General features: G+C 39.6%; 1 protein-coding gene and 1 long non-coding RNA gene across 3 annotated transcripts in view; one reads left to right on the top strand and one right to left on the bottom strand.

The window, feature by feature from the left end:
- Positions 1 to 17,897, bottom strand: part of ANKRD12 (ankyrin repeat domain 12) — a 59,112-nt gene extending 41,215 nt beyond the window's left edge. The window contains exon 1 of the mRNA XM_021525174.3: positions 17,571 to 17,897. The gene's annotated coding sequence lies outside the window, so the exon portion shown is untranslated. The remainder of the gene's footprint in view (positions 1 to 17,570) is intronic.
- A 529-nt stretch (positions 17,898 to 18,426) lies between these two features.
- LOC144246499 (uncharacterized) lies at positions 18,427 to 23,216 on the top strand. 2 transcript variants are annotated; one of them, XR_013340201.1, is made up of 3 exons: positions 18,427 to 18,545; positions 22,351 to 22,456; positions 23,078 to 23,216. It is a non-coding gene; the product is annotated as an uncharacterized LOC144246499 (long non-coding RNA). The 2 variants fall into 2 exon arrangements; XR_013340200.1 differs by lacking the exon at positions 18,427 to 18,545 and having other exon boundaries at positions 20,567 to 22,456.
- Positions 23,217 to 23,362: the final 146 nt, after the last annotated feature.

The following is a 23,362-nucleotide window of genomic DNA, read 5'->3' as shown; positions in this document are numbered from 1 at the left end:
ACACCTGAGGGTTTTTTTTTGTTTTGTTGGGTTTTTTTAACACTAACCACAAGCTTATGAAAAACAGGAAGAGATTAATTAGAAATAATTTCACATTCTATAACCAGAATCTTGTCTCCACTACAATACATGATACAATATTGTGAAACTCATACTGTTCTGCTCTTACCTAAGACACAGGAAACATTAGCATATTCCCTTCATTTATGGAGTGTTAACAGGATTTATGCAGCCTTACTGATACAGAGAGCAATTGTTCAATTTTAATAAATATTAAAGTACATGGTTATAAGCCTTTTGTTTTTAGTCAGTTTTTGTAACAGCTGCAGGAATAAAAAATGGTTACCAGTTCAAAGAAGACAAAGAAACACTACACTGAGTTTCCTGTAATTTACAAAAATTTTCCTTAATCCTAAAAGAAGCAACAAGTTACTATCTTCACAGAATACTACTGTGCTAATTACACCAAACATAGCGTATTACCATAGTAGCAAATATCTGTTCCCATGGGTTTAAAAAGTGACAAGTCATAAATCTGCTTTTGCTCATTTAGCCTCTCAAATCCTCTCTCTAAATTTCATTTGTAACAATTCCTATTTATATATATCATGATTACAACTACTTTTAAAAAATCAATGGGTCAAAGTTTTCTTTATTATTTTAATCAGAATATTTCTCATTGCATATGTTGCTGTTTCCTTTCCTTCCTTTTTACTGCTACCTGACTCCCTGAAACTATCTCCATTCCTGCTTTGCTTCTCTTCCTTTCCTGGTTTCATATGCCATTCTTTGGTGTATGACAGCAAGAAGCCAAACTTAATGAGCTTAGTAAAATTTATTAGCTTAGGCTTGGCTCTCTTGGTCTCATTTGTCTCACCAGCAGGAGTTGCTCTTCACAAAAGGCCTCCCTGCATGTCTTACCTGGACAGCAAAAGTCAATTTTTTAAAGTGATAGAACAAAAAAACCCCAGCCTCAAGTATTGTATAGGGGCAAGAGGATTATGCACACACCTTCAAAATAGATTTCAATTAAAGGTATTTTTAATAATACATTTAGCTTAAGATACAAATAGAAGTAAATGAAAACAGAAAGCATAGGATGATTCAAATGATCAACAGGCAGAAGCAGATATGCAAGAAGCTCCACCTGAACATGAGAAGAACTTTACTGTGCAGGTGACAGAGCACTGGGACAGATAATCCAGAGAGACCAGAGAATCTCCCTCACTGGAGGTATTCAAAAACTCTCTGGACACAATCCTGTGCCATGTGCTCTGGGATGGCCCACTGTGGTCCCTTCCAACCTGACCCATTGATTCTGTGATCAAAAGTAAAAGTGAATTCATTAAATTCTTGACCCAAGTCAAATATGTTTTGGAAAAAAACCTGCTTTGGAAGTTCACTAAAACTGAGTGTCACATACTGGATTATCAAAGCAGAACCACCACACTGTAAGACTAACAAACAGCACTATTTTCATAAAGTGTTTCAAGTACCAGACTGCTGTTGCACAATGACTGTGCAAAATTTAAAACAGACGTAAATGCATCACATATTTGAGAAAAAGTACTTTTCATAAAAAGTAGATATTTAAAAAATCATTACAACATCACTATGGTGGCCAGAAATTTGGCAAACTATTCAATTGGTGATTACATAGTGTATAATAAAATTTTCTGTGGAAGAAGTAATTTCACTGACATTTCATCTTTTATTTCCATTTGTCTGGAGTTCAATGCCATTTCAACTCAAGTTCTAAACACGAATGCTTGCATTAATAGTGAAAATGTAGAATATTAACAGGGTCTTCCAGGGAAACCTAGATCTGTCTGCTTTGAGTTTTCCTCACAGCCATTTCTTAATGCAATTACTGGTTTATTAGACAATCTTGATGGCACATTTTGAATCACACTAAATTAAAAGTTAAAGTCTTTACATTCAAATTATTCTCCTTTGTCACAACAAGCAGTGTCCTCGCTTTTCATCTGACACACAGACACAGCTGTGCTTTCTCTTAAATAAACTGATTTCAAGCTTTTCAATAAAATAGAATTTGCTTCCCACTAAAGAAACTTCTCTGTATGTAACAAAATCAGATATACTTATTTTATGTTTGGATATCTTTCCTGCACATTCATTACCAATCATGAGTCATACTACTGGAAATACTGTTGAACTCTTCTCTCAATCATTTTTCAACTAAGGAACTAAAAATTCTATTTTCTCCTTGAAGTAACAAAGGTAAGCATTTAGACAGATCTATGGGCAGTGACAAAACACAAGGATTATTTAATATAAAAAGCCCTGGACAGAAAAAAAATTTTAAAAACAAAACAAAAAAAAAATCCCATCAACCACCAGAATTTCACATATAATTAGCTACAGAAAACTAGTGATATAATAAATCTCTAATGCCAACAAGTTACTGTATTAATTTGTATACACTTATATCTAGCACTTATGAAAAAGCTTGTCTTTACCTATGTACAAAAAAAAAGGGGAATTCAAGCAGTACTACAACAGTGCTACTGCCACTGTCATTCACTCCTTTACATCTTTCAGTCTGTTCTTCCGAGAAATTAAGGGCCATGTGTTTGTGTTAGATGCATATGTATGATTCACTAATGACTTCCAAGCCTGTAGATGGATTTTCTTTTAATTTGACAGCAGCAGAAATTTTCAAATCTATTAAGCACTCACAATTTTCATGGGAAAAGGTGACCAGTGGATAAAAAGAATAAAAAAAATAATCCATCACTGTTTTTCACATGGGAAAAATGACCTTCATGACATACTGCCTGTAAGAAAACTGCAGATTGAGATGGCCTTTGCAAACCACTGTCCTTTTTTATCTAAGTTATGGGGGGAAGTTTCAGTTGAGACCTGCACATTACCAGAGTCAACAAGACACAAATTGCTAAGAAATTAAGCATTGTTAGTTCTGGTGCTCACTGAACTACTTGTTTCCTTTCTGGTTCAGAGTGTCTTCCCTTTAACATCTCCAGGACAATGTTACAGGATGCTTTGGGAAGGTTTTGTTTGGTAGCCCTGTTGTACATCTGATCTTGAAGGTTAGCTGCCTGCTAGTACTACATCAAAGCAAGGGGGCACAGCATTAACCTTCTATAAGAATACCAGTAATTGATAAGTTAATTTTCAAGAAACTGCATATACCCTCCTGCTCTAGAAAGCATCTGCATTTGAAAAGCAGGCATCTAGCAATCTTCTCAACTACCTCTGCTTTCCTGTATTTCTTATATCTTACCTCATCTCCAGGGAAGAAGAAAACCAAACCAAAACAAAAAACCAAAAAAAACCCAACGAAACAAACAAAAAAATCCCTCTCTTTCAATAAGGATTTACTCCAGACTGGGAAACAGTGAATCAACTCTACTAAATTTCTGCTATAAATAGTTGACAGGAATGCTTCATAATGTTATAATAAAATCAAACTACTGAAAATGACAACTATGGCTACATATAAATTATCAAGAAGTAAAGAATTATCAAGAGCAGATCTGTAGAGTGGAACAGCTGGTAATAAAAATCCAAATTTACACTAGTCACATTCAGCAGATTTGCTCTGAACTACTTCTAGACCAGTTCCATGTACTAAATGCACATTAAAGTTTGGAGCACGTTCAATAAATTCCTAAACATGTCCCAGCTTAAACTAGGAGGAATCAAGCTCTGAAAACATTACACATAGCAAACTAAACTACAGTGAGGAGAGAGGATAGTCACTGATTTAAACTAAGACTGACCTGATTTTCTCTTAACAATCTCCTCCTTCCCAGTCCTAGAAATTTGTCCCTTCCAAGTTTATTTTGAAATGACTGGTATGATCTAGATCTCAAAGCTATTAAGAGCCCACCAAAGGAAAAATAAAGTTAGTGGGTGAGTACAAGAGAGATGGCTAAGAACAGCTGAACTGAGGGAAAGGCAGGCAAAAGCTAACATTACATATTCTTCTCAGAGAAAGCCAGCTGGCCAACCCGTATGCACACACTGACTAATTAAGAAGTATGTAGGTAGCTCACGCCTAGCCATACCAAATGTTATCTGCATTCTGGTGGGAGTGTGTCAAAGACAGATGAGGTTAACACCCTGGGAGAAAGGGAATGGGTATAGTACAAAAGACGAAAAAGATAGAGAAAACTGATATTTTCAAATCCTGTAAGAAGCAGAGTTTTAGCAAAAAGATGTTCATTTAACTAAGTTTAACACTCTGTGTTCTTTTTTCTTCTTAACAGGAAAGGGCAAACGACTTCAGTATTTCACAACAAAAGCATCCTTCAGCAAACAACTCAGAGAAGGGATTTCTTTCCAAAAGAGAGGTTAACTAATTATTAATGCTAAGTCAAATGTGTTATGGGAGATCTAACAGCACTGCCAGTTTCTTCTTATGGAACTCAGTCCTACATACAGTTACTCAACCAGGGTCAACTGCTACACAATGAAATTACTCCTGGTAAATTAACATGTAATCAGATCAGCATCTACCTTTTCACCTACAGTGTCCAGTAAGAAAAAAGGGTTTAAGGCAGAACAAGAGATTATTCAGGATACTTCCCTTAGAAGCTAGGGATGTGCTAAGATGCACAAGACCAGCAATATGGTACTGTGAGGAAAGAGACCATTCAGGCCACAACACACATTAAGAGGGCAGTGAAGTCCAGTAGCACAGGACCAGGTTTTTCTGGGGTGCAATTTAAACACCATGTCTAAAAAAAGAACCTCTGTCTGTATTTTAACCTGGTATCTCCCACACAGAAATACATCTAAAGCTTCAGATTAGCCAAATGACAGAATGTGACTGTGACAAGGATGCAGTGGAGAGAGAGACTTGGGAGGACAATGCTGAGAAGGGATTGTCTCTGGGAGGAAAGCACAGGGGATTCCATGATCAACAGACAAATATATTTTCCCCAGAATACTTTTTTTCTGTGTTACAGAACACAAACCAGAAGCCATTAGTCTTGTCATTCCTATGCCTTATAAAAAAGCATGAGCATTCCATATCCTTTTTGTTTAAACTGAGAATGACCAGTTTATCCCTGTGGTCCATTTTCCACTACCTCCTTGGACAGACATACTTGCAATGAAGTCTCAAACATGGCTGATGTCTCATGAAAATGTCAAAATGATGGTAAAGAATGGGAAACTGCTGAGAGCAAGCACTTAAAAATCTCATCAGAACATTATACAAAACAGTGTTCTGAAAGGTCAAAATTTCAGGGACTACAGCCAGAAAAATATTTGTACCAAGGTCTTAATTGAAGAAAACTATATCAACACAGCTACTCTATAATCATTAGAGCAGTTTACTTGATCTACAATGAAGACACAAAAAAGGTCATTAAAGGCTTTATTTGAGCAGAAATAGTTTAAGGTTCTTGTGTTACATGGATCCCTCCAAAAGAGACTTCCTCTCAATCATTTAGCAACTAAGGGTGCTGCTGTAGTCCAGCACAGATTATTGCTAAATAGGATTAGGGAACATTTTAACTCCCTGGGTGCTAAAGTCAAAGTTGAATAGGTACAAAATCTAGACAGTAAACCATTTTTCCTAAAAAGCTGATAATACATTAGATATATGCAGCTATAATGGACTAAATATACACTGCAATACATCCCTACTGGCAAGCCTGCCTTCTGCTGCAGGCTAGAACCATATTATTCTTTACAAGCTCAAAGGAAAACACATTCTGCATAAGAAAAGATTAAATAAAAGGCTATTTGTGTACACTGTACTATTTGAGATTGTATTTTTACCATCACCACTTCCTGTATGTGGTACACACTATAATACCTTCAAATACAATGAACAGAACAATTTACCAGACTCTTTTTGCCCTGCGCTCCATGGTGTCTCATTGTACTCACAATTCAGTTCTCTGGCAATAGCCAGCAAATAAATTACTAACTACTACTGGCTTTAGGTAGTACACCAATTTAGTATTGTAGAGAGAACACTGTCTGAATGTTATATGCAGTGGCTTTTGCGGATGAAAGGTGACAAGAACATTTTTATTTGGAAAATATTCACAAGGTCTTTTCACACAATTGCGACGGTTCAGTGCATGCACATTCCGGGTTATGATGAAAGAACTAAGCTCCAACACAGTCTCAAACTAATGCGCCTAAGGCAACAGTCTGTTGCTGTATTAAGTGCAAATGCAGTACCCAGCACGGACATGAGTCACAAATTTGGCAGATTTTACAACATTTGATGATAAAAATATGACAAAACATTCTTGGTTCAGAAGTGAGAAATTCTTTTTTTTACATTTTTTCTTCAAGATTTGCACAATACTTGACACAACTTTGTGGCTAGAACATGCAATGCTGGGATTAGTTCTACTTTTTTGCTATACCTATTGTGCAATCTTAGAAACAGCACCTTACCTCTTCCCTGCAACAGTTTGCCATACCAGATTTTAGTGGATATATTAAAAATATTGAAGAAAACAAAGCATCAGCCTAATCAACATACATTTCAGAAATATGTGCCATGAGCTAAGTTGTATATATATATATATATACACATATATATATTGTGGAGACTCCTCAGATACTAGCTAACAGACAGAACAGATTCATTGTCCTATCAGAGAATATACCTACATTTTAATTTGAAAAGTTGAGATACTGAGATTCAAACCTACGAATTGTAGAAATCTTTCTGCAATAAGCAAAATAAACTACTTATTTGAACTCCATTTTATGAAGGTGTCCTTTGTAAAATAAAATGTAACAGTAAAACAGGCATGGGCAGTGACTACTCACAATCTCCAGAACAGCTTTTAATATACTCTGAAGTACTTACTCATCGCATGCCAGACTACACTATACAGGGATAGGATGAAGTCCCTAAAAAACAGCCAACATTCAGGCAGCAAGAAAGATTTTCCAATACTTCAGCTGGAACTCACCACTACTTCCTACCAAAATAAGGAATGTATCTCATAGTCTAGGAATTTCTACTAGGAAGAGAAAAAAAAAAAAGTGAGGACATACAACTCTATCCTATGCAGAAAAGAAACAAAGCCTTTGCAGCAGTTTAGTTGCACTTGGCCTATATAGTTTCTTGGGCTCCTATAGATAATCCTACTTTAAGAGCCTGAGTTTACCTGTGCTTGGTTTCAAGTGTCAAGTTCCACAGATTTCACAACACTCTTAAATTGATCTCTGTGGTAGTAGTAGCAGCTATACTTGTCAACTTCTTTATAAAAATACTCTCTAATAAAGAGCATGACTGAATCTATAGCTTTCTAATCAACCTTTAGTAAGATTTATTTTTCCTCTTTTATTTTAACTAAACACTTATTTATCAAAGAATACAAGAACTTCACTGTACATAGAATTAAAGAATAGTTGAGGGGAAGAGACATGTAGAGGTCTGTTTAAGTCTCTCAGTTATCTAGTCAGCCAGACGTATTCAACTTCAGTTGAACTTTACACAGACCAGGCTGAGTTTGTTACTTGAGCAGGAAAACACAGTAAAAGAAGTATGGAAAGTACAAAATTTCCTAACTGTAGGCACCTATAAATCATATACTTCACAAGCAGCATACTGTGGAAGAAGAAAGAACTTTGGCCCAAGATTTAATTTACAAAATCCTATTCACTGATTGAAAATACCACATGCCAGTATGTCTTAGAGATGTGTTACATGGACTGACTTCAGACTTAAAGGTACTATGGGCTCATACATATGGCTCATTAGAGATCATGCTGCAGTAACAGCATGATCTGAGCAAAAAACTACTCCTCTTTCATGCCACAGCTTGTCTTTAGGAATAACCCTGCACCTTCCCAAAGCTTTTCTTGCAACTACATAATATTAAATATCAACCAAGTAAGGACTGAAACTTTTACTGGAGTAAATTGGGCATTTCCTGCTTCACAAATTCTCAACTAAAATTCCAAAATCTACCTATCAGACCTGGTGAAGTTTCAAAGAACAAATGATCACAAACAGCTGCAGGAAGTGGCTAAACCTGCTCCTAGAGAAAAATAATCTATTTCTCACTTTTAACATGATTCCTGCTATTTAAGCTTGTCTTGATTTCTACATTCTTAAAGGGAAGAAAACATCTACCATACCTTAAAAAAAAAACCCCAAAACCAACATCCTAAATAAAAAGCAGCACCTATCCCAGACAACTCCAAAGAAATTACCATTCATAAATCAAAACAAGGAGCGTACCATCTCCCTTCACAAATATTAATTTCTTTTCACAATATTGCTGGAAGATGAAAATGCATTATTTCCTTCGTTTTACAGATGGCAAATTAGGTTGACAGAAATAATGAAGGGAAGAAAAAATGAAGTGAGGAGTTTGACCAATCTGCCACACTTGTAACATCAAAGACTTTATTTTTGAGATTATTTTGCATTGGATAGTAGTTAATACTTGGTTAGACCATAGCTACTACTGACTTAATTTTCAACTTCTGCAAGCAACCACTCTTTCTGCAGGTCAAACAGTCTCAAAGCAGAAAACACTTAGCATGTGCTCATAAAAAGCCCGTAGCTCACACAAAATCCAAACCAGACTGAAAATAGGTAATTTTCAGGGTCCATGTTCAACTTCCTTCAACATGGGAACCTCTATTCCTGCAACCTCCTAAATTAGAGAATTTACTTCAGCTTCTGCCACAGGACTCTTCCCAGAGCGGTAACCTAGACTGTAGAAATGCATTTAACCCCAGACATTCATATAGTTTATAATTTAAAGTGGAATATTATCCAAGGCCCCATCAACTCATGATGCAATTCTGCTGTGTGCAGCAGGGCAAAAGAGCAATGCTGCTCTAATACAAAGCAGAAGGTAAAGGTTAGCCACACAGCAAGAAGTAGAACACAGCAAGAAGTCATGCAAATATGGACAAGAAGCACTTGTTTCTCTTCTTTTGCAACACACTCCTCCCATTTCCTTCCTCTACTTTCTCTGAAGTTTCCAGTCTCAAACAGATTCTGAGATCCTCCCACTACAGATGTCACTCCACTCATCAAAATTATGGGAGGAAAAAAAAAAATCAAAGCAGTTTGTTGGTATCACACTTCTAAACTCATATGGAATTAATTACTGTTTATGTCTTCCCAAGACACTGCAAAAAACGCATAAAAACTAACATTTTGTCAAAATATCCTCGCAGGTGCTATGTCAACCAACTGAATATTGTTTGGCATGTAAGACCTAAAAATTACTAGCAGAGCGTGACAGAGGAAAAGAAGAAGGATCCCAAATATCTATAAATGACCTTTAAAATTCTTCCACATGGATAACTGAACAGGAAAGAACTAAAAAAAAAAAAAAAAAAATAGTGCGACAGTCTTTAACATCTCACAGGAGTATTGAAGACCAAGTATCTAGAAAGGTCATTTTCAAAAGATGGGACACTCTCAAATAATTATTTAGATTCATGGATCCTAAACCTGTGTAAACCCATTTGTATCAAGACCAATCCAAGACACCAAGAAACCTTCAACAAAACCCTGTAAGGTGTTGAGGAAAGGTAGAAAGCAAAATAAGGAGGGAAGAGATGAATCCTTTTCCCAGATGACTCTTGTACAGCTCCCTTCTAGGATGCTGGACTCCTTCCTTTTTTAAAAAAACAGAAAAAAAGAAAAAAAAAGCCTTAGAAATTAATCTGTTTACATAATGTTATTTAGGGTGAAAAAAAAAAACTGCTGACAAACACAGCCTGAACAAACAGGATAGCACAACCCTGAAAACATGTGAGCAGGGAAGACGGTGCTTTGCAACAGGGATCCCTAAAAAATATTTTATATAAACAGAGAGTTGGAAAAGGAAAGCACTGATGAGAAGGTACCTGAACAAACAAGAAAAGAAAGTACAATCAAATATCATGATTTCTTTTTTAAATTTTTGGACAGAAATTGTTTCACAAGTCTGAAATCCTAAATATTAATTGTTTAATAAAAGGAACACACAGGATCTTCACAATAATTAAAGGAACTCTCTTTACAATAAGTACTCTGATTTATACAGAAATAATACAGATGTCTATATATTCAGAACAGCAGTTCTACCAGTTTAAGATTATAGAATTCTCCATTACTTCAGAGAAATTTTTGAAGGGCTGTGGGCTTGCTTAGTAGCGAAGCATGTAGACTGAATATATATATTACAAATGAACTTGGAAAACCATAGTCTTAAGTAATTATTAACTTTCACAACAGGCTTGGAAAAAGGTGACTTTCTAGAAAAGCATAAAACAGTAGGACATTTGATATCACAATGGCATCCCAGGTTGCACAGGAATGGTAGGATCTTTACAAATAAGCCAGTATTATATTGCTAAAAAAGGCAGACCATTCTATTACAATTATCCATTCAATCATATAATTTTCTCTCAGTAACCAATAAAAGTGCTGCATGAAAAGCATTACATTTTATGAAAAAAATTATTTTAAACTGAACAGCTTGAAGTACAAAAGCTGGAAGCTTGTGGAACTTGCATAACATTCACATGATTTTCATTAAAGAATGGTTAGGAATTCTTTAAAAGCAGAAACTCCTCCCTGTTTCTGAGAGACTTGTTTTGAAGCCTCTCTTTATGCATATAGACACATATTCCCTACCACAAAAAGGGAAGGATAAGATGTAAAAAAGAAATGAATGTTTAGGAATAGGGTTATCTCTGGTTATCTCCTGGCATTATCAACAAACAAACACTGCCTCTCCCAGAATGGTGACAAATCTTCCTTTCAGAAGTCAGACATAAGCCCTCATTTCAGTGTGGCAGAAGTGGCTCCCACATAGTGACAAGGGGCATCATTCCTTCTGAACCACTTAGAATATTTCTACAGCATTCCTTCATGTGGGCCAGTAAGGAACTGAACTGCTGCCAGAATTCAAGATCAATCAATCAGTCAGTATTGTATTATTCTCAAGTGCATTTCTCTATTCTCAGATTAACCCTTTGTCTTTTCATGGAGGATACTACCATTATTGCTCATACACAGGCTGGCTGCTCTGCAAAGAATCATTGAATAAAAACAAGTAGAACAGCTTGAAGAAAGAATTGTTTTTCTTCTTTAAATAATTCCAAAGGATCAAAAAAAAGGACTAAGTTCCTTTGCAGATGTTCTCAATATTCAAATAATAATTTCCAAATAAATTCTCTTATTGCTAATTATACTTCAGCTACCTTTCGTATTTCTCCTTTGGCAACAGAAAATAAGATTGTTTCACTTTCAGTTTCTCACTCACAAGCTTACTCAGAGTCAAGCACCGGAAGAGACTTTTTCCATTAAGTTATAGCACAAATAATGTACAGAAGGCATAAATGGATTTGCCTTTCTTTAAAAAGAATTATCAGAAACTACATTTTTAACAGCCAAAAAGAAGTCTTACTTATGCAACCAGCTAATTAGTAATTTATTTTTTTTTAATGACTTAATTAAGAATCTGTATAGCAGAACTTGGTAGAATGTACCACAGCTTTACAAGACTACCACACACAGGCAGTACAAGAAGAATGCATGCTCTGACTATTAAAAATTAGTCAGGAAAAACACATCAACTACAACAGCTGAAACTTTACCAAGCCTTCAACCATAAGTTCAGCAAGGAATCTCAACAGAATAACTAACATTAGAACATAATATTTTCCTTGCAGTATTGGGCCAGATTCCAGGTTGAACTGGTCATGACCATAAGCACACTGCTCTAGCTGAGCCTGTGGGGAGGCTGGGGGGAACTAGATGGCAGGGTTAGATGGGAGGTCAGAGGGGCCTTCTGGCCTCAGCTAGTCCATGATTCTGTCCCATGAATCAGAAATGCAAATGTTCTTTACCTCAGCAGCAGGATGGCTACAGGCTGATCTCTCCACCTGCTGACACATTCAGCACAGGACAAGGTTTGTGTCTTCTACATTCTCCAGAAACTTATGCTACATAGTTAGGACAGCATTTATTCTAAGAAATCCTCACACAGCTGGCCAGAAGAACCAGTGCATCTTCTGAGTATGGGTGTCATACTCCAATTGTATCAGGACAACTGTGTAGAATGCAAACATTGTATTCCTACTGAGGGAAAGACCTAGGTGTCAAAATAAACATTTACATGGAAAAACAACCTCGCCTCTCAGAATCAGACACAGATAAGTTTCCAGAGTGCCTGAAGGGATTGCCCTTTATTCTCAATAATCTCTCAAAATAAAGGAGATCCTTGATTCTACAAAGAGGAATTCTATTCCAGGGAAATAAAAGAATATGCTGGCCCAAGAACTCTTAGGAGCCAAAACCACTTATTGCAAAATCCATTAGTCCTCACTTTTAATCTACAAGTCTATAAACTTGAATGTTCACAGGTGCTTCCTCTTGAGTCTTTTTTAGGATGAGCTATGGGTTCAAAGGAAACACCTGCACAGTGTAGCTTAACATGATACACTCTTTAAAGTACACGGAGAAGTGGAGTTGTAAACATCATGTTTGATATACAGATTATTACTTAAAGATGTTGCTAAATAAATACTTTTCTATTAAGAAAGACTACAGAATCTACCAGAATAAAACTTAAAGCCTGTTTATCAGCACTTCGACAAAGGTAAGATAAGCAAACGTACTGCCAAACAATTTTCAACTCCTTCCACAGAAATCTACTTTCCCTCTAGAAACCTACAGATCTCCAAGACAATAGATTTCGTAACTATGCCATATGTTATTACTAGGACCTCAGTAATTTCTATTTAAATCTTCATAAACTAATGATAATTTGTCAATCTAAAACCAAGAAAATCCTCAACTTACCTGCAGCACTGCCAGAAAGAACATGACTTAAAACACACACAAAAGCCCTTCACAGGCTAAGAACAGATGAAGACCCAACACCTACTCACAGTCCTTCAGTCATAGCAGGATTCAGGACAGGTAAAGTAGGTAGCTGGAGTGCTACTACTCATAAGAAGAATCTAAAGCAGTAGATGCAGGACAGAAAGCAATCTTGGCTTACTCATGGGTTCACAAATGGATAACAGAAGTTTTTGTCCTGGCTAAATTGTGAAGACAGGCAACATATTCAACAGGCTTTATTGCCACCTCTTGGCCATCGCCAAATCTCACAAAAAATAACAACAAAATAATCTGTCAGCTCCTTTACAGAAATAATCTTTCTCTGGGGGAAAAGAGATAGCAAGGGAACAGATGAAGTAGAAACAGAACAAGGAGAATACTTGTTTGCAGACAAGTATAACTATTTAGGGCTGTAAAACTACAGTGAGTACTGCAGTTGACTTTCATTGAAGTTTTATGGTGTCATCTGGAGAATCAAAGGGACTGGAAAGCAAAGAACCAGTTATTTTCAATAACTGGATTTTTTTTATTTGCTTAAAAAAGGTAAAACGAGTGTCAAGACACCAGTTTCTTCTTGAAGTCAAAAGATTAATAGATTAGCATTACCCACACATGAAAGACAGTAACACTAATGAAATGCCTGTTTTCCCTTCATTATTAAACTAGTAGTAAGAACCCAGATTAGTAGTTTGCCAAAGAGTACGGAGCATCACAGAAAGTTGGTTTCTCTCAGTTAGTTGCTTGTTGCAGACAATATTGAAGGAAACAAACAAGAGGAAGACACTTCCACGAATCAGCTAAGAAAGTTATCTGGCCAACAGAGCTAGAGAGGTTTGATAACCAGATACCTATTAAGCAGGAGTAATGCAAAAGGCTTGGAAAGAGAAGGAAAACCATAGGCAATGTCTTTAAGCTCATTTCTGCCATCATCAAACAGAACTTTTAAAGATCTATCACAGAACACTTGGAAATGTGTAAGGGTTATTTGGGGTTTGTTGCACTGAATACATTCTGAAGACCAGAGAGGAGGGCAAAAAGTGCTTTCTACCTCTGATGCTTTCCAGCTTCATGAACATAAGATACAAGGCAAGGAAAGAGTTGTTCCAATACTCTTTATCTCCAGCAAGCTACTCAAGGATAGAAAGGAGATGACCAGAGAAGAAAATATGTAAAGCTTTTCTCCTCAGAGTGCATTTTTAGTTTTTGCCTCTAATATAGCCCCTAATTCTGTCTCTAATGTTGTTAATGGCTTTTCTTAACATAAACCAGTGTGAAATCAGTCCTCTTGTGACATTATCACTACCTAGAGCACTCTTTGTAGAAGCCATGGACCTGAGGAGCATTTATTCATATGTTGCTTGTGAAAGACAAAAGCAGTTGCAGCAGACATAAGGATCCTTCATCAGATCCAGGGAAATAATCTAAAATAAACTAAGGCAAAGACATACTCTCAAGGGCTTCATGTCTCTACATGAATATTTAGTCTTTAAGTAAGGTGGCAATAAAGGTCCCGAAACTGCCCCCATAAGCTTACAGAAGAACTTTTAAGACTTTTCTATGTTCTGGAATAATAATGAACTGATAAAAAAAAAAAACAAACCTAAAGATGTTAGCAGAGCTCTGACTTCTGTTATTCTGTTAATAAAATCATTCAGTGTAATAACACAAAATGCAAGACTGAGTTTGTGCTAATATTTATTTCATACCATCTGTCACTAGAGTCTAAGTAGAGTCTAATGATGTAGTTAAAAAATAGTTTGATTTGGAGACTAAATGACCAATCAACATTTATAATACTCCATCTGCAAGAGAACACAGAAAAGAAGAAACACCAAACAGTCATGCCCAGCCCATCACTTTGTAAGGTAAGATTCAAAAAAATGTCAAAAGTAGGTTGTTCTGAGTTTGTATATTAACAGTGTGGTAGCAGGTTAATCATTACATATTTCGTGATCAATAGTTTTTTCCAGTTTTGAAGAGGATCAACTGCACAAATCTCTCATGCAATTTCACTGGCCTAAGATGGTCTAAACATGGTAAATCAGTTCAAAAAATACAATTTGTTTTCCTGCCAGTATGCCCAATACTGAGGAAGAAGTTCTAGCTCAGTCATTTCTAGGTGCCTATATTTCCACTAAAAAGGAGATCCAGGACCTTCCACCTAGTTAAGTTAAAGCTGCCACAGCTTATGGAGTTTCTAGCAATTTAAACAGGGTGCAAAGAAACTGTTTATTTGAGAATGACTGGTGACCATTGATTTGTAAGCATAGATACTCGATTTTCAGTGTATGCTTTTATTCCTATGGTTAAGTGGTAACATAGCAGTACCTCCTGCAACTAATGCCAAGTAAACACCAACACAGAAGCTTCACACAAGCACTCATTTAGCCTGCTTATTAAAAGATCCTTTCCTCTAAGAAGTCACCAGTTGTGCAAGCCTGTTGGAAGAAACTGCACACAGACTTCAGTTTGTGGCACGGGGCTTGCTTTCTTACACAACATATGTCCCAAGCTTTAATATCTGTAGTATTATGAGTTCACAAACAATTTTGAATAATCCTCTGGGTGGGAGAGGAACACACAAAGAGATGGCAATAAAAAGGCAGAAATATTTATATTTGAAAGACTGAGCTGTCATCTTTGTGAAAGAACCAAAGGCTCTCTGATCACCGCCCACACTCAGTGATTACTACAGAAAAGCCAGGAAATAGGAAAAGGGACTCACACACTGCACACTGAAAAACTGACTTTGCCACAAGAAAGCCATCATGATCCTCTGGGTGCCAAGAAAAACATCCTTGACATTTTAGCCTGCAAAACGCATACAGAAAAGTAGAACTATTAAGGGGAAGGTGGAGTGTAGAAAGACACAGTCAGTCAATGGGCTCACCACTACCTTCCCAGAGTAGTATTCTGCTGTACTTCAAACCCTACAATTTTTATTGGAACAGAGCATTTCTCAAGCTTGCACAGAAAGCTACTAAATCCACAAAGGGTGAGATTAAGGTCCCCAGCTGATCAAGTCACAAGGTCAGCAGGGAGTGTGAATTTCCACCTCAAAAATGAAGAAAAGCAAGAGACACCCAGCACCTGCATAAACCTCAAATAAAAAGAACAGTTGAAGTACCTTGACATCTTCAGACAATGCTGAAGATCTGTTGCTCTGGTGACTTTCACCCAGTGAACTATAGCAAAGGATTACTGCAGAAGAAGGAAAAGAAAGCACAGGCTCCTTACAGTGAGATAGCACCTGCACAGCAGCTCACTATGTCCCTACCTACAGTAACCAAGACTTGAGGACAACCAATCTATGATCAACTTGCATACTGAAAACACCCACACCCTTGCTGTTTGAAAATTAGAGAGAAGTACCCCCAACCTCCACATCATGGCTTGTCAATAATTTATCAAAATGAATTATTTTAATAATAGTTAATGATTTCTTATAGACATGATGATCTCACCCTTTCATAGTATTCCAAAATTAGACATTTTTTTCCTGGAACATAAGTACATTTGGACTGCTCCACATCTGTCCAATAGCTTTTTGCTCCTGTAAGCATCACTCACTTTTCTCCATTAAAAATTTGTTTTATCCCATCAGTTACTTTGTAATTCAGGGGCATAATATTCCCTTTCTTCCATATCACATGGGCTGCAGAAGAAAGGCATGGAACACAGTGACAGTGTCCAGGCAATTTCCACGGGAGCTTTACCTGATAATGCTAATATTAAATAATAATACTGATATTGGAATGTGCTGCTCAGGGAGGTGGTGGAATCAATGCCTCTGGAGGTGTTTAAAGAAAGACAGGACACAGCACTTAGTGCCACAGTCTACCTGACATGACAGTCTTTGGTCACAGGTTGGACTCAACGATCTCAGGGATCTTTTACGACCTAATTGATTCTATGATTGTGCAGAATATTTATTTTATTTGGGAGTTTAAAGTAAAAAAGGAATCCTTTAATTTCTTATTGCATACACAGTCTTTAGGAAAAAAACCCCCCAAAAAAATCCTCTACCGAAACAAAAAACCCAACCAAACAAGACTGAATATTATCAATGGTACCTCGAGAGTCTGACAGGCTCTAGAATGAAAAACTGAGCAACTGAGCCTGGCATTCTCTCATTCCTTGCCCTTCCTTTGTTGCCTGCTGTCACCTGTGCAGCGCGAGTTGCCGCGCTTCATCCACATCGGCGGCTGCCGGGCGCTGCCAGGGAAGGCAGGGAACGCGTTATCCGGCCGGGCTGCCGGACCAACTCCCGAGGCTGCAGGGAGCAGCCGAAATTCCCGACACGGAGGCGGGGCGCGTGTGTTATGTGCGTGTGTGTGTACACTGCCATGCCGCACTCGGCACCCGCGCCGCCTCACTGCCTTCCCCGCACGCTGCCGGCCCTGCCTCCCGCGGGAACCTCCGGGCGGCGGGGCAGCGGCCAGGCTCGGCGGGGCAGCGGCCAGGCTCGGCGGGGCAGCGGCCAGGCTCGGCGGGCCAGGCGGTGACAGCGGCGGCCATGGCCCCCGCCGCGGCGCTGCCGGGCTGACAGCGCGGCCGGACGGAGCGGGGCGGGAGGCGCGGTGCCCGCTGCCCGGGGGGACGCGGCGGCAGCGCTGACACCGCCGAGGCGGGCTCCGGGTGGGCGCTCCCCCAGCTCAGGGACAAGGGGCGGCACCCCGCGGGCACCGGGCGGGGCCGGGGGTCCCCGCCGCGCGCCGGGAAGGTGCGCTCCGGTCCTTACCTTCTCTCGGGAGCACGGCAGCGGGACGCGTCCTCCTCCTGCTGCTGCTGTCTCTGTGGACGGCGCGGCCGCGGGGAATCGGGCAGGGCAGCGAGTGCCGCCCGCAGTGCTCAGGGGCTGAGGCTCAGCCGCGGCTCCAGGCGCCAGGGATTGCGAACACCCTACCCGCCCTTCTTTCCTTCTTTCTTTCTTCTTTCCTTCCTGTCTTTCCTTCCTTTCTTCCCTTCCTTCCTTCTCTCCCTCTCTCTCCCTTCTTCCCTCTCTCCCTCCCTCCTTTCCTCACACCCCGCGCCGCCGCTCGGCTCCCCCCCGCCCCCTCCCGGCGGCGCTCCCATTGGCCGCGCGCCGCCCACGTGGGCCTCGCGCAGGGCACGGGACGCGGTCGAGCGGTGCCGCTGCCAACGACAGAGCGCTCGGGGCGGGGTGGGCAGCGCAGCGCCTCTCTCCATTCCCAGGGCCGGCCCCATCCCGAAGGAGACGGGCGCGGACGCCCGCAGGGCGACGGGAAATAACGGGCTCGCGGGATGCCACACACGGACGGGGCTGGGACGAGGACTAGGGCGCGGGCATTGCGCATGCGCGACGGGGGGGCTGCTGGGGGCAGCCGCGCATCCTCTTGGGCTGCGGTCGCTGGAACCTTCTGGAAATGGCGGCGGCGGCCCTGGCTGGTCATGGGCGAGGTGGCGGATGAGAGCTTTTCCGGTCCCTGCCGCGGGACGGGAGCCGACCTACAGCCACCAGCGCGCCCCGCTTCGCTTCGCCTCGCCCAGCGCTGCCGCTGCCGCCCCCTCCCCGGGGAGGGGTTTTTCCGGCGGTGATGGCGCAGTGAGTTTTAACTCCCCGGCGCAGTGCGCGTGCGCGGCGGGCGCTGCCCATCCCGTTCCCTCGTACCTTCTATCCCATCGCCGGGCTAGTGGGTGCCGAGGGGCAGCGGCTAAAGGCCCCGCAGTTTTTGGGAGAAGCCCCCGGACGCAGGTGCGTGTGGCGCGGTGCTGGAAAGCCCGGGGTGGCCGTTCGCTTTCGCGAAAGGCTGCGGGATGCGGCTCCCGCCGCGCCTGGGGTCTGGTCAGTGCTGCGTCCCCCGCCCCCCACTTAGGCACAATTCCCATCCGCCCGCCGCTGCAGGACAGGGCAATTTCTGGGTTTCCAAACTAGTTTTTTGGGGGTGCTCTGCTTGTACAAATGAGTCAGACGTCATATAAAGGCATCTGAGGGGTTACGGAGTTGACTGACGATGTAGGCCTAGTTGCAGCCTTGGAAGGGGGGTCATTCATCTGCACTCGTGAGAGGTTTTGCATCTGCTTGTAACAACAGTCGTATGTGGCAGGATTTAAGGAACACGTCTGGTGCTGTACTCCTGAATTCTCGAGTAATGTTCTCCAGATCGCTTCTGGGAGATGCTGAAGGGCCGCCAGGTGTAGTATTTTGACATGGTAGCTAAACAAAGTCCTTTAGCATAGTTTTAATTGCTGTGGTCACTCTGCTACTGGATTGCTTTAATCTGTTACTGGATAGAAATTCCTTAATATTTCCTATTCATCAGAAAAGTGGGGTTTTTTCTGTATCAAAACATAACTTTGATTGAAGACACCTATTATGTGGACTTGCTGTACATTCTGATTCCCCCCTCCTCCCCGCAATGATCTATCAGCATGGATAGAGCATGGCATCAAAAATCTCTCGTTCCCATGCTCCACGGCTTACTGTTCAGACAAACTTGTCTCATTTGCTTTCACAATCTTCCTGTACAAATGCTGGTACAGATGATTTGTGTTGTTAAGTAACTGCCTTCACTTTCATTTGATTCTGTTAGTGTACAGTGGGCACTGTCCAGTGGCCAGGAACAGCTCTGTCAGCGTGAGTGACTATGCCACAAAGGGAGCTGCCTTCAAATTCTTTTGTGTTCGATTGATGACAGAGGCTATCTCTAGAAATGGAAAACTCATTGAATAACAGACAGCCTATGGAATGTCAGCCTACATAAAGTAAGAGCAGTTTGCAAAAGCAGAATAATTTTTCTTTTCATGGTGTTATACATGGGTGCACATGGTTAAACGTGACAGGCTACAGGTGTGGCCTGCATTGTGATACTGCATTTTGATCCTTGTGCATGAGTAGTGTGGAGTTCCAGGAATTTGGTGTGTGTTAGGTGTTCATAACCAGACACTGAGGTAATGGGGAAGGGGGTCTCATGAGCAATATCTGCTGCAACAGATGTTAGGATATGATAATAATATCTGTCAGTAACTGGAAAAAATACTGTTCTTTAAGCCTTTTGTAAGAACTACTGTTTGGACTAACGAAAAGCATCAGTCAGTTGACTGCTAGTTGCTACCCCTACATTCATTTCTTGCCCTTGTTTCCATCAGCCCCTCCCTTTTACATCTAGCACAGCTGCAAGATGCTTTTGTAGCTGCATGGTGTTGGTGTGCTTAGGACTTCCTTTGATCTGCCTTCCCATTCTGTGTCACCAGCCCTGTGAACTACCGGTCTTCAGACCACACAGGTCCAGCATCTGCTTGAACTGTGTCATTGCTGAATTCAGTTTAGTAACTGAAGGACTGAAAATTTCAGACTGCAGTACAAAAACCTGACACAAGAACTTGCGGGATGCCACACAGGTCAAAGCATGTGTGCTAGCCTCTTAAGAGGTAACTGGCAGGTCAGCCCATGGGGCCAGCAAACATCCTGCACAGGTGGGATGGGATTTCACTGCTTCTCCCTATTTAATTGACAGAACACTGTTCTAGATAACATTTTTCTAGCAGTGTGTGGTGGTAATGGAAATTCTTTCTGTTATCCAACATCACACACTTCGTTTGGTATCTAGAATTTCTTATTACTCCACACTACCTTCAACAAAGGAAAGAATCGTCACCTCCTACTCTTGAAGTCCAGTGGATTCTTTTGGTGTCTTTGTGCTTCTGTATCCTAAATCACATTTCCTTTCTCAAGGCTACCTATTTTAAAATCTTCTCAAGGTAGTCTTTTTTTTTTTTTCTTCCCCAGTTTCTTCTTTATATTCCACTTTCCTAGAAAGTGGAATATAAATTATTAATATTATAATTAATACAGTATGTGAGTTGTTTAATTTTTGCCTCATTCAAGAAGAGGCAAACAAGACCACTGCAAACACATAATCAGTTCAGTTGGTGCTACAGTAACAGTTTCAGGAATGTGTGGACTGGTGCAGTAATTGACTCATTTTTTGCTTAACTCACCACCCACTATTCTTACAATCCAGGATATTAACCACTTGATTGAAACTGTAGAATTGCAAGTGTTATTTGACAGGTTAGTGCTACTGCCTAGAATTAATATTAGTGACCCTCTGCTATTGAGGATAATGAAAATTCTGTTCTGATAATATTTGTTACATTTTTCCTGCTACAAATGTATATAGTAAAATACACATTTTTAATACTAGTAAAAGCAAGCACAAGGTATTATCTACAGCTATTCAAAAACAGAACAGAGAATTGGGATGCATCAATTCTTGCACAATTCTGGAACTCTTTCATAATGATCACCTTGTTAATTCTCATCACAATCCTGCATTGTGAAATTAATTTATTGCATATAGTAAGCAGTACCTGTAACGAATAATGTAGAATATGTATTTCTACTTGAGATGTTTGAAATGTTCAAATTTCAACAAAACCTGAAATAACGCAAGATGTGATTTTTTTTAACCATTTAATACAATGATTGCCCAAACTTTTTTGAGGAGAAACCAGGACCATAAAGCCTCATATAATTGATGGAGTGGGTAAGATAAGAGAGAATAGTTACTTTGTCTACCATAATTTCACAGTCTTGTAGCTGCCTCCAGTACTCAAAGAGTGATGGATCAGATTTGTGCCATACAGTAGGGATAATGTAAATTATACTATTCTAGTCAAGTGATTGGCAGATTCTCACATTACATCAAAATGACTGACAGCTTGTTTGTGGAACATCACTAGCAATCTCCCAAGTATGGGAACTGTGGGAGGTCCATGTTCTGCTCATGAGACAGACATCAAAATTGTCACATGCAGATGGAATGAAATGGGGGGAAAAGTGCTGCAAGGCTACAAATGCTGTCTGGCTTTAAAAATGGGTGGAGTCTGGCATTCAAGAGCTTTGTTTTTGTATAGTTGGATGTTTCAACCTTGGCAGGTCCAAAACTATGTTTCCCTTCAACATGATTGCGCAATCCAGTGGGATTTCACTGCTGCATACCAAACCATGAATAACTGTAGCACAGTATAGTTCCACAATGCATGCAACATCCTCACTTGTATTCAACATATACTTCAAAGGTTAGAATAAGGTAAGGCTTTATGAACTAGAATACAGTTTTGCTGTTAAAATGGAATAGACAGTGTAGTCAGACTGGGATACTAAACTGAGTCTGTCTTTGCATCAAGATAAGAGATGCAGTCTGCCTCATCTCATGTCTCTAGAGAAGTGCCACATAGTGCCAGATGCCTGGCCTGCTACAAGGCCTGAGGCTATTACAAACATGGAGTGACCTTTCAGAAGAGCAGAGACTTTATATGACAGATAAGATTTCAATCCACGTACTATTTTCTTCTGTGCATTATGTTCTGGACTGCTTCTCACAAAATTTTTTTTCATGCTTGTTTGGAAACTGCTTGACTCATGAGTTATATATATGTATTGGATTTTCTTTTCCATTTGAATGCAATTAAATTATTTCATTTTATAAATATAGTAAAATGGAAGATAGCCAAGTTTCTCATACAAATGATTTACAGATATATTTTGTTCCCAGAACTACCAACAGTAATACTGCTTTTTCAATGGCGTGTGAAGGAACTTCACAGTGTATTGAAATAAAGGTGTGTATCAACAGACTACACAAGATAGCCATTATGCAGGTAATCTGTAAAAACAGAATTTAACTCCAAAGAGGGAGAATAGTTTGGTGAAGTACTATTAATTAAGACTATCAAAACAAACTAAATATAATATAAAATAAAATTATAAATTATAAGGTTAAGGTTCGTCTGTCTCATCAACTGTAATGCAAATGTAAGTTCCGTGACATATTTGAGATGAGGCAGGTGCAGTATGGTCTCAGGTGACTGATACGTCCACATTTCCTAATTTACATGGAAATGTATGTCTGCATAGCTAAAGCATTTACCCAGTTTTATAAGCATAGGTATGAAGTGTCAGTATGCACTCAGTTTTTTAAAAAATTGTCTTCAGATTTTTTATATTGAAAGAAATTCCTCAATTTCACATAGATTAGTTCTTGAAGGTAGCTGGTGCTCAGTAAGAAGGTCAAAGAAGTATCTCTGAACAAGGATCCAGTGTCAGATATTATTACTGTTAAACACATGCTGAACTGTTTTGGTATATTCTGTCTTCCCCCATCTCCATACTTTGTCTTTACTAAATAAATTTGCACAGGAAGTTAGTTGGTTTTTGTTGCTTTTAATTCTTTTAGTAGAATACTGCTGCTCTTTGGGGCTTTACATTTTTCCTGATTACAGAATGATACTAAGAAGAATTAAACTTAAGAAGAACCACTTCTAACTGAACCTACAGGATTTTTTACACAACATGGCTCAGATAACCTTTCTTGTTTGTGTGTGTTTGATTATAAATTGCCAATAAAAGTAACATGATGAAGTTTTGTCAGATAATCTCCTTTCAATTTTGTTCTTTGCACATGCCAGATTTGTAATTTAGGTTTGTTGCTGCTTCAAAGAGCTTTAGAAAAAGCTGAAACAATTTTCAATGACAGATCAAAAGATGTAAGTTTTAATCTCTCATTT

This window comes from Lonchura striata, chromosome 1, assembly GCF_046129695.1.
Source record: "Lonchura striata isolate bLonStr1 chromosome 1, bLonStr1.mat, whole genome shotgun sequence".
NCBI classification, from domain to species: Eukaryota; Metazoa; Chordata; class Aves; order Passeriformes; family Estrildidae; genus Lonchura; species Lonchura striata.
Note: the sequence above shows the minus strand (reverse complement) of the source record. Positions and strands in the feature narration are given on the sequence as shown.